The 11,306-nt window shown below is 34.3% G+C and overlaps 1 long non-coding RNA gene across 1 annotated transcript; it reads right to left on the reverse strand.

The window, feature by feature from the left end:
* Positions 1-10,426: 10,426 nt before the first annotated feature.
* On the reverse strand, positions 10,427-11,306 carry LOC107990931 (uncharacterized). The gene is made up of 2 exons (XR_007824822.1): positions 10,913-11,306; positions 10,427-10,811 (listed from the first exon to the last, which is right to left on the reverse strand). It is a non-coding gene; the product is annotated as an uncharacterized LOC107990931 (long non-coding RNA).

Consider the following 11,306-nt stretch of genomic DNA (forward strand, 5'->3'; position numbering starts at 1 on the left):
TCTGATTGAGTTTATTGAATCATTGTCACATGATTTGTTATTTTATTTCAAATGACAAATTGTAAAGTTGGTAAAAACATATCTCGTCACCTAGATTTTAACTCTTGTCATTCACTTTTTTTAATCGAAAAATACATTTGAATTATTGAACAAAATTATTTAGTAAAAATGCAAATCGATGTAAATAATATAAAAGTCAAACAATATCGATCTATTAACCTATGAAAATTAATACGAGTAGAAAAACTATACAAATTACATAAAAATATTCAAATTTATATACATAAAAAACATATATCAAAATTTAAAGTTTAAAATTCTTACCACTTTGAAGAAACACAACAGCAAATGTGTCCTTTTACAGTTTTCCAATATAGCTTTTAAAAAAACAAAAGGCAGAATAACGTTTAAAAAAATTAAATTGGTGTCCAAATTTATAATTGACGTGGGTCGCCTAAATTTGGTGGTGTAAAAATCAATTCTTCTTCTCTCTAGTTCTGCTCTCTCTAATTGGCCAACGAAAAATTTCCATTTCTTTACCTTTTTGTTTCCGCTCACTCATTCTTATTTCGATATATATATTAAAATAGAGAAATTTGATCGTGTTGGAACGGAGGGTTCTTAGTAGATAAGTTATGTTTTACCTCTGTTGACTACCTTATATTAGTCATTATGTTCACAATCACACATTTCATCTATATTTTATATCATAAAAGAAAAGGTAATTGACTCCTAGCTTTTTAGTTTCTAGGATTTTTTTAATATGTAAGGATATGTGTTTTGGCCATTATATTCCAACTTGCATATGACAAAGGCACATGATTCTAAAAATATATGCAAAATCTATTTTCAATCAAAAGTGGCAGGGCATGGTTAGAGTTAAGACCATGGATATATAACATTTTAACAAAATGATCCCACACATTTTAAATATACAACAAAAGTGAAACAACTTCAAGCATTATAAAAAGAATCTTATGACTCATGTTTCAAATTTGTCCTAATAAGAAACACTTCAGACCTATTATATTAACTCTAATAATGTGAGTGGCGTATAACTTTGAGAGTATTTTTTGTATCCAGGGGTTGGGGAGGAAGTTGTGTGTGATTCTAATAAATTTTCCATATAATGAAATATATTTAGGGAACACCATGGATTTTTATTTCTATAGAAGACTTTGAAGTTTTCCAAGTACATTATTTGGTTTTTATTTCTGTAGAATCTTTTTTTAGTTATATTTTTTATTTATTAATTCTTGTCGAGTGTGGGGTTTCTCCAACAAATGATATCGTACCTTTAAATTTGTAATTTATTGATATTTTAGGGGCTGTTTGGGGTTAGGGTTTGGGCTGTGGGGTTAGGTTAGCCCAACCCTAACCCCCGTTTGGGCCCAATGTTAAGGAAACCCTAGTTTTAGGGTTTCCTTAACACGATTTCCTCTTCCCCTTTGAACGGTGATACGCGTGTTCCCCGTTTTCGTGAATCCGGTTTCGTCCTTCCCCGCAATCCGTGTTCGATTTCTTCCTTCAAACCGATTTCAATCTTCTCCTCAACCCTTCTTCCTCGAAATTTTTTTCCTTTTTCTCTTCTTTCTGTCATCTCCCTCAACGAATCCATGTTTCGTTTCGTCTTCTCCCTCAACGAAAGGATGTTTTGTTTCGTCTTCTCCCTCAACGAAAGGATGTTTCGTTTCGTCTTCTCCCTCAACTTTTCTAGGGTTTGTGTTCGTTCTCTTTTGTCCGGTCGATTTTGGTTTTTTTCGTTTCATCCTTTAATCCATTCGTTCCTTTCGTCTTCTCCCTCAACTTTTCTAGGGTTTGTGTTCGTTCTCTTTTGTCCGGTCGATTTTGGTTTTTTTCGTTTCATCCTTTAATCCATTCGTTCCTTTCGTCTTCTCCCTCAACGAATGTTCACAATATCGTCTTCATCCTTTAATCCATTCTGTCCTTGCGTTTTCGCGATGAAACCGGATTTCGTTACGCCGAATCTCTCTCTAAATCTCTCTCATCCGTCTCTCTCACTCCGAAAGGACTTCTGTGCTCGTTGAAGCCGACGATTTCGTTGGCTCCGAACACGATTTCCTTTTTGGAATCGTGGGTTTTCGCTCCTTCAAACCTCCTTGCCGCCGTGGTTCGATTATGCTCTCCGGTCTTTCGATTGGCAATAGGACAGATTCTTCACTCTGCCATTGGAGCTTGGTAGGGAGGTATTGGAGTTCTCAATCCACTTTTTTTTAAAGCCGATGATGAGTTCGAATTTGTGCTGAATTGTTCTGTATTCTTTACCAATGTGTTATGTGTTCTGTATTCTTTACCTATGTCTTGTGTGTTCTGTATTGTTTACCTATGTGTTGTGTGTTCTGTATTGTTTACCTATGTGTTGTGTGTTCTGTATTGTTTACCTATGTGTTGTGTGTTCTGTATTGTTTACCTATGTGTTCTGTGTTCTGTATTGTTTACCTATGTGTTCTGTGTTCTGTATTCTGTATTGTTTACCTATGTGTTGTGTGTTCTGTATTGTTTACCTATGTGTTCTGTGTTCTGTATTGTTTACCTATGTGTTCTGTGTGCTGTATTCTTTACCTATGTGTTATTTTGTAATGAATGTATGTAGTTCCGGCCATGATGAGTTCGAATTTGTGTAATACTGAATTTGTGTAACATGTCTTCTCTGTATTCTTACCAATTTTCTTACAATTGTTGTATTTTTTTACAATTGTTTTATTCTTACCTCTCTCTGTACAATTGTTTCATTTAAAAATTTGTTACATTTTTTTTCAATTCTTGTATTGTTCTCTATATGTATTCTCTGTATTCTTTTGCCATGTCTTTATTGCTTTAGTGTTGTCTCTTCCATGTCTTTTTAGTGTATGGTTTTGACTTCACATTTGCTTACAAAATTTATTACAATCCTTCTATTCTGTTTTATTGTTCTGTTCATTTACTTTCATTTACTTTAATTTACAAAATTTATTTGTCTGTATTGTTACATTGTTAATTTATTTGTCTGTATTGTTTCTGTCCAGTGTTGTCTCTTCTTCCTTTCTGTCCAGTGTTGTCTCTTCCATGCTTTTGTAGGGTATGGTTTTGGTATAGGTTTCAGTATATAGCCTTTGACTATGCTATGCTTTATGTTAGTTGTAGCAGAGAGATAGGGCCTGTATTTTATTGATAGTTGGTTGTACTTTGGTATTTTGGTCTTCATATTTTTGTTTACCTTCCTCCAAGTCCTCTCAACTTGCCCCATCTTTCCCCTATATATTGCCACCTTTCCTCTTTTGATTCACTGCATTCTTCTCCCTCTTTGTATCATCTCTGTGGTTCTAAGTTATATTTTGCAAGTCCTCTTCTTCTTTACTGTTACCATGTATATTTTGTACCCTCTCTGTGCTTGTAACTTATCTTTTGTATTCATTACCGTTACCATGTAGGTTGTCTCTTCCATGTCTTTTTAGTGTATGGTTTTTGCGATATGTTTTCTATACCTTTCTGTCCTTTATTTTTTTTTCTATAACTATGATGGAATTCCATTCATTATTTTGAATGGAATCAAAAATCTGAGGCTACTAAATTAAAATTAATCTTATTCTTACGGTTTCCCGATTCAATCTTCATTTGGAGTAATATTTTTCGTCATAAAAAGGTATGCATATTTATTTTTTTTTCATACATTTTTTATTGTGTTTTAATTACAAATAATAATCATCTTCTTCTCTTATGTAGGACGTTGCGACGAAGGAGTTCGAAATTATTTGAAGAGGTACTCTTGTAATAGCCGTTTGTAGGCTTTCGATAATGTATTTTATTTTTGTTCATTTTTTTCCGGTTTTGTATAATTTTATAATTAACATTTTGTTTCGTTTATAATATGTATATAGAACATTTGGTTTAATTTTGTTACATAATGTATCCTATTAATTTTCTGTTTTTTAACAATTTTTTTCTATATAGTAATAAAGTTTGTACAAATGTGTTTGAAGCTTTGAAAATTTAGGAGTAGACACGTTCCAAAGTTTAATGACATTTTTTGTTTTAATAATTTAGTCCAAAACGTTTTAAACATAAATTCTAACTTTTATTTTTCTACCAACAAATAATTAAAAAGTCTAATAAAAACTATTGTATATACAATTGAGAGTTCGTGGCCTTATAAAAAGTTTTGCAAGTTGTAAGACCTAATAAAATGGACATAGGTTGAGAAAATAGAGATACAAAAACTCTCCAAGGAAAATGTATTTATTTGTTTCATAAAAAAAGAGAAATGATATATTATTTATTTCACTTGAAATATTTGATATTTTATTCATTTATATTTAAAGATCAAATATTGAGATTAGTAATTATGAGCAATATAGAAGTCATAAAAAAATTCATATAGATTCTAAATAATTTAAAATTAGTTCAAAATATTCTCTTCATCTAAAAATTTAAAATTTAGTTCAAAAATATATATACATTGAAAATAGGTTTTTTCCTAAAAAGAAAAAAGAAAATAGGTTATGTAGCATATTGTGACGTTAAAGAAAGAAAATAAATGTTGGTGATTTTCAAAGATTTTTCCTATTCTCGATTCTAATGTTCTTAAGCCTCATTTAATAACAATTTTTATATTTAGTTTTATACTTTTGAAACTTCAACTATTTCTAAAGTTATTTTATTCTCACACATTTGTATGAAATTATATTTTAACCACAAACTTTTTTCTTTTATTTTAACCTTCTTTATGTTTTGTTGATTTTTTTTTTTATTTTCAACCAATTTTATTTCTATTTTTAAAATACTTATTTTAGAACTAAAATAGATCGTAAAAATTGTTGAAAATAAAATAAAATTATAAGTCATAATTTCAAATTACAAATTCCAAACTATTGTTCGGTTTTCAATGTTCTCGTCAGTCATAATCTAATTTTTTTGTTCTATGTTTATAGTTTTACTAAATATGGATATTACTAAGTTTACATATCTTTTCACAATATATCGATATTGTACTAATTTAAATAGTACATGTTTTTAGGGAACTTTACATACATTGTAATGGATGAACAAACACTTATTGGAGTTCTAACTGCATTCACGTTGGCCCAACGTCAGATTTTACTAACGTTGGAGATATTAATGAACAACAATAAGCGTCTCCCACATACACCGCCCGATACACGCCATAGAATTAGGGAGCTTGCTTACTTTCGCATGATACACGAGTCAGATCTTGTGTGTCGGCAAAGCACGCGGATGGATAGGCGAACATTCGCAATTCTATGCCATTTACTTAGAAATGTCGCTGGTCTTTCTTCAACTGAAATTGTCGATGTTGAGGAAATGGTAGCAATGTTCTTGCACGTCCTCGCTTATGACGTGAAGAACCGCGTCATACAACGAGAATTTGTACGCTCCGGTGAGACAGTATCTCGACATTTCAACATCGTATTGTTGGCTGTTCTTCGACTGTACGAGGAGTTGATAAAGAGACCTGTTCCGGTAACAAGTAACTGCAATGATCAACGTTGGAAGTGTTTCGAGGTGGGCATCATAGAAGTTCACTATAATTGACCTTTAGGTACATCGCAGTTAATTCATCGTGTTTCTTTCAACCTGCAGAACTGCCTTGGCGCGTTAGACGGGACGTACATAAAGGCCAACGTCCCCGCAGGAGATCGGCCTACTTTCAGAACGCGTAAGGGGGAAATTGCCACAAACGTTCTTGGGGTCTGTGACACGAAAGGGGATTTCGTTTATGTCATCGCCGGTTGGGAAGGATCTGCAGCAGACTCGCGGATCCTACGTGATGCGATTTCACGAGAAAATGGACTACAAGTGCCAAAGGGTATATCTTGTTTATAATAAAACACCGTCGCTTCCTACTTACCTATTTAAAGTTCATAAACAAACCATTTAATAACAGGATATTATTATCTGTGCGATGCTGGATATCCAAACGCGGAGGGGTTTCTCGCCCCGTACAGAGGCCAGCGGTACCATTTGCAAGAGTGGCGTGGTGCTGCAAATGCGCCAACAAATGCAAAGGAGTACTTCAACATGAAGCACTCCTCCGCAAGGAATGTTATTGAGCGCGCGTTCGATGTTCTAAAAGGTCGTTGGGCCATTCTTCGTGGAAAGTCGTACTATCCCCTGCAAGTCCAGTGTCGCACCATTCTAGCATGTGCCTTGCTTCACAATTTGATCAACAGGGAAATGACATATTGCGACGACGTTGAGGACGAGGACGAGGGGGACTCCACGTACGCGACGACCACCGCTTCAGAAGACATTCAGTACATTGAGACAACAAACGAGTGGTCTCAGTGGCGCGACGACCTAGCCGCATCGATGTTCACCGATTGGCAGTTCCGTAACGCTTAGCTAAGACAAATTTAGATAACAAGTTTTTTATGACTTCGTCGCAATTCTATTGTGTCTAACATGTACTGTAAAAACTAATATGGGCTGTTGCATATGAATTGTACGCGTGCCATAATTTGTATCATGCCTAGTTTATTTTGGAGTTTAATGGTGAAATTACTTACGTACTGCATGTATTTTTTCTAATTTCTCATTCTCAGTATGTCAACCTCAAATCGTGCCCCGAGACATGTTTGGACGAGGGAGGAGGAGGGGACTCTTGTGGAATGTTTAATGGAGCTAGTGTCAATGGGGGGCTGAAAATCAGATAATGGTACATTCCGCCCAGGATACCTTGCGCAGTTGGTACGCATGATGGCGGAGAAACTACCTGGATGTCAGGTACGAGCAACAACTATAATTGATTGTAGGATCAAGACACTGAAGCGAACGTTCCAGGCCATTGCCGAAATGCGGGGCCCAGCGTGCAGTGGCTTTGGGTGGAACGATGAAGAGAAATGTATCGTTGTGGAGAAGGAATTATTTGATAATTGGGTTAGGGTATGGAATATAATTTAAACGTGACACAACGTTCACAATGTACATTTAGTAAACAAATTTTCAATTAGTACTCATACGTCATATTTTTTTTTGTGCCCCCAGTCGCATCCTGCAGCGAAAAGACTCCTGAACAAACCATTCCCGTATTACGACGAGCTTACATATGTATTTGGTCGCGATAGGGCGATCGGTCGGTTCGCTGAGACATTCGCGGACGTGGGGTCTAACGAGCCTGGTGGCGGATATGACAGATTTGATATGGGGGATGGAAACGAGGACTTCCAGCCCGTGTACAGCCAGGGAGTTGACATCTCGCAGGACGATCATCCCGACCTTCTCGCGCTTCAGAGGGTAGGACCGGATCAAGTGGATCGAAGAGGAAGAGGGGAAGTCAACGAGACTTCGAGCTTGAAGCGATACATCTGGCGCTCGACCAAACAAACGAGCAACTCAGGCAGATTGCGGAGTGGCCAGCACGCAACCTTGCAAATGACAACCACGTGCGCACGGAATTTTTCCGCATATTGCGTGAGATGCCAGAACTTACGAGTTTGGATAGGGCGTTATTGCAAAGGCATCTTTTGTCTCGTATGGACGGCCTTCGGGGTTTCGTACTCATGCCTGAGGATGAAAGGGAGGGATTCTGTAGAGTCCTCCTACGAGACATAGAGAGATAGTTTTTGTTTCTTATTATTTCCTTACGTTTTTTTCTGTATGATGTTGACTATTTATGCATTTTCTATTGTCAAGAACTTCTTTTCCTCATTGGTAATGTTTATTTTAAATAAAAGAAAATAGTCACAATTTTCCAAAAGCGTTATAACGGCTATTTATATAGGTTTAAAATTGGATGACTTCGCTATCGCCGATTAGAAATATTGAATAATTTTTTTATCTTTATAAAAAATTAATTGTAATAAATTTATCACAATATGTTCACAAATTTATTTTAATTTGGGCAACTGTATGTATTAATTTAATAACATTACACATACAACAAATAAAATAGGAGAATAAGACGGATTCGAGGATTTCGTAAAAAATATGCAATAATTTTTTTATGATATTTACAATTTAATTTAAAAATATTATACCACATAAAAAAATTAATTAACCCAACCCATTTAACAATTTTACCAAATAAAATTTATCACAAAATCCACATAAACCTACCCACCTAACCCTTTCCCCAAACACATTTTATCATAAAATTCCCATAAAACTACCCACCTAACCCTTCCCCCAAACACATTTTATCATAAAATTCTCATTAAACTACCCACCTAACCCTTCCCCCAAACACATCTTATCATAAAATCCTCATTAATCCTCCCCACCTAACCCTTCCCCCAAACACATTTTATCATAAAATTCCCATTAACTCTTCCCACCTAATCCTTCCCCCAAACACATATTATCATAAAACTACCTTTTTAAACCCTTCCCCCAAACAAGGGTTATGATAAAACTAGGTTTAACTTAACACTAATTTTATCTTAACACTAACCTTTCCCTAAATCAACCCTTCCCCCAAACGCACCCTTAGTATTATTTATGGTTACACTACAATTTTGCACATATAAAATTTATCACTAAAGATAGTATTCTGTGTTACAAAAGATCTATTAACAACTAATATAACCTAAAACCAAGTAAGAGAAGTCCTTTTGCGACATATTAAACAAAAACGTCATAACATACGACGAACCCTACAAAACGTCGTGTGATTTGACATTTATTAATATTAAATAATTTCATTCATCTCACCTTTCCTACTACTTCTCTTGATTTTTTTCCCATTAATTATATATATATATATATATATATATATAGAAAAGATAAAACCAACACTTTAACTAACTACAAATGACATGTACAAGTTTTCATATAAAGTTGCAAAGTTACAACATATGCTAGAACAAAATAACCATGTTCACTATAACAAGGCTTACAAAGTAAGTTACCAAATGTGCTATCTTAAAAGAAGTGGGAAGAAAGATGATCATTAGCTCACTTTGCCTTCCACACGGTATATGATTTACTTAATCTTAGACATATATACAACTTCACATTAGTCATGATAATATTATCTTGTAGTTTCGTTGAAAAGAATCAAATTTAACCCTATGTTAAAACAAAGAACAAAACCCAATAGATTAAAAAAATAACAATTATTTAACGAAAAACATTCATGTCTTACAAAATTGTCATGTATAAATATTCATAAAGCTGACAACTCTATAGTAATTAGTTATGTAACAAGTGATTTAACACAAAACCCATTACTACCGCAAGTGAGTTAAGCAACCTCTCTTCCTCCGTTATAATTAGTTATGTAACAATAAGATTAACTCTCTCCGCTCCATCACATCAAGTACTAAATCATAAGTATGGATAAAAAGAACTTATCATTCTCCCATCTAAACTTATGAGTGATAAATTCAACTGACAGGACAAGATCAATATGTAAAATGTAACATTTTATTGTTCAATAGATTTAATAAGATACAAGTCATAAAATAGACTCCAAATCAATAACACAACAAGACTAGCATAAAATTTTAAACACACAAAAAGAGACTCAAATATTCACATAAAATTTTTAAGGGGATACCTTTCGTGTACATATAATATTCTCCGATGATAATTGTTCGGTTCCTTTATTAAATCTATGGTAAGGCAAAATACTAACATCATAAGGTCAAAATTGAAGACAAATAATAAATTCAAAGCCCCTTCTTGAACATGTGTGAATTGCAATATGATTTTCCTATTAGCAGTCCACTCATGATCCCACATTAAATAAATGGAAGTTCAAGTTATATACTCAAATGTAGTATGTACTAGCTTCTACAGTGAAAAGATCGATTGTTATAGAAAGTAATGTCAACTTGTTGCAATCACCATTGTACACTATTGGTTATATTTATATATTTTTTAATTAATTAGAACGTACCGATGGATGTGAAAGCACTACTTGTACTAGGATCAGTATCTTTAGAATATTAGTAGGGGCACAGTGGTATTTAGATGCAAGTAGTTTGGTTATGTATAGAGAGGTCAAGGTGGTTAGGGATCTTAGAAGAATGGATCATTTTGGTGGAATTGTGGAACTTGAGAGATAGACAACCTTCTCAAAAGTTATTGTTAGTTATGTTATAAATTCTCTTGACATTGCAATATATTTTCTATGTGTTTTCTTGGTGATTGGGATCCTACCAATAAACTACCATGAGTAAATTTTAGGATTAAGTGGTGATTTAACATGGTGTCGTATTTGAACTTTTGCATGCAATTCATACTCAAGTCATTGCAGATATTACAGTTTGGTCAGCAATCACATTGGGATAAATTCAAGTTGGTTTCCAGTGTTTTGGTGAATATGCATGGAGCTAAGATTTCATTTCTCTATAATAAAAACCATTTTGTTGTTTTTTTTTTTTTTCTGATTTTCGTTTTGTAAGCTAAACTAGTCCACACCAAAATCTAATCAGCATACAAATGTCATCCTTTCCTGAACGCAAGCTAAAACAAATTTAAACTTTGAACTCAAACAAGTCAGGAACAAAAGACTAACCTGTACAGGGGAAGTGTTGCATCACCAAAATTGATGTAATCCCGAAAAGTAGAGGAAGCAAAAATATTTCTATACTTCAAATCCCCTTATATCAAAATGCCAAAATGACCAAATGTAAGCGAATCGGTTTGGTTTCTCCTTCGATCATGATACCTTCTTCACAGAAGCTGAAACTTGATGCTTTCTTCAAAACTATACTTCCTTCCTCCACTCTTTCGTAGAATCTCTCAGACAATACTGTGTATCTACATGAAGTGACGTCCTATAGAATGCTATGTTTTGGCACCATACCGTATTTGTCCATTTTTGTCCTCCTCACGTGGAATTCTACCAACTTCGTGATCAACCATCTCGGTAAAAACGAAAAAAAAAAAAAAAACACTTGAAAACATAAAGAAACAACAAAGAAAATAGTGTCAGAGAAATCAAAATTACAATTGGGGCAAGAAGCACGGCGAGGAGATAGAGAAGGAAACCCTCGCTAGGTTTATGAATCAGAAGCTCGGCGAATCGGCTTGCGAAAAGATAATCGATATGAATCCCCCATGGTTGACCATTAAGAGGGTTCTAATACTCAGTTTTATAAATCAAAGTGCAGGGTTTGCTAGTGCCTGCAAATTAAAGAGAAGAATAAGACAGTGATAAGAAACATGGAGATGCTTGAGGAAATAAATTGGAGAGAGGTAGAGGAATATTGAAAATTATCAATTAAATTGGTGAATTCTCTGATAAGCTCCAACGCAGACTTTTGAAAACCAACGATGGGAATTTTCTTGTCTTTGACAAGCTCCGTAGCGCCGTTGAAATCCAAGGCCTCATATTCTACATA

This window comes from Cucumis melo, chromosome 11 (assembly GCF_025177605.1).
Source record: "Cucumis melo cultivar AY chromosome 11, USDA_Cmelo_AY_1.0, whole genome shotgun sequence".
NCBI lineage: Eukaryota > Viridiplantae > Streptophyta > Magnoliopsida > Cucurbitales > Cucurbitaceae > Cucumis > Cucumis melo.